Here is a 638-nt window from a genome sequence, read left to right as displayed (position 1 = left end):
TTATTTTGCCATGGAAAAATACTCCAAAAACGCCAGATGATATGCCTCCTTTGCCTGGATCGAATGACTAAGTTCGGTGCCGTGATCAAGGAGTGTAGCTCTTTGCACCAAATCATCAACGACTTCTTGATCTCGGACTATAAAGTTGACGACCCTAGACTTCCCAATGGTTGTGGGATCAAACTCCAGAAGTCGGGAAAGCTCGATTTTTGGTTTGTCCTGCCCGGATTGCCCGATTGCTCCTCAATGGTGAACTTCAGGCAACTTCGATCGAGCACAAGTGTCAATTAATTTTCATTGGTCTATGAATTAGGTTAGGTTAGGTTGGGTTAGGTTAGGTTAGGTCAGGCTAGTTTAGTTTTGGTTAGTTTAGTTTAGGTCGGGTTGGTATTAGCATAGGATCTACTTCTTCTATCCCCATATGTGTGGGATTGTCATTGCATCGTACATTACGAGGACAGCTGTCTCCCAAGTTGTGCGTGGCAAATGATCAATGGATCATGCCCATAAATCTTGACTGACGCATGGGGTACGGCAGCATGACTGACGTTACGCGGCGTCAAATGCAGGCGACGGCACCTGTATATGGTCTATTGGGATTCATCTATTTTGGTCTTTAATTCTTTCAATTTTACATA

The sequence above is a fragment of the Tigriopus californicus genome, chromosome 11 (genome assembly GCF_007210705.1).
Source record: "Tigriopus californicus strain San Diego chromosome 11, Tcal_SD_v2.1, whole genome shotgun sequence".
Taxonomy (NCBI): domain Eukaryota; kingdom Metazoa; phylum Arthropoda; class Copepoda; order Harpacticoida; family Harpacticidae; genus Tigriopus; species Tigriopus californicus.
The sequence above is the reverse complement of the archived record's forward strand: the minus strand, read 5'-3'. Positions refer to the sequence as shown.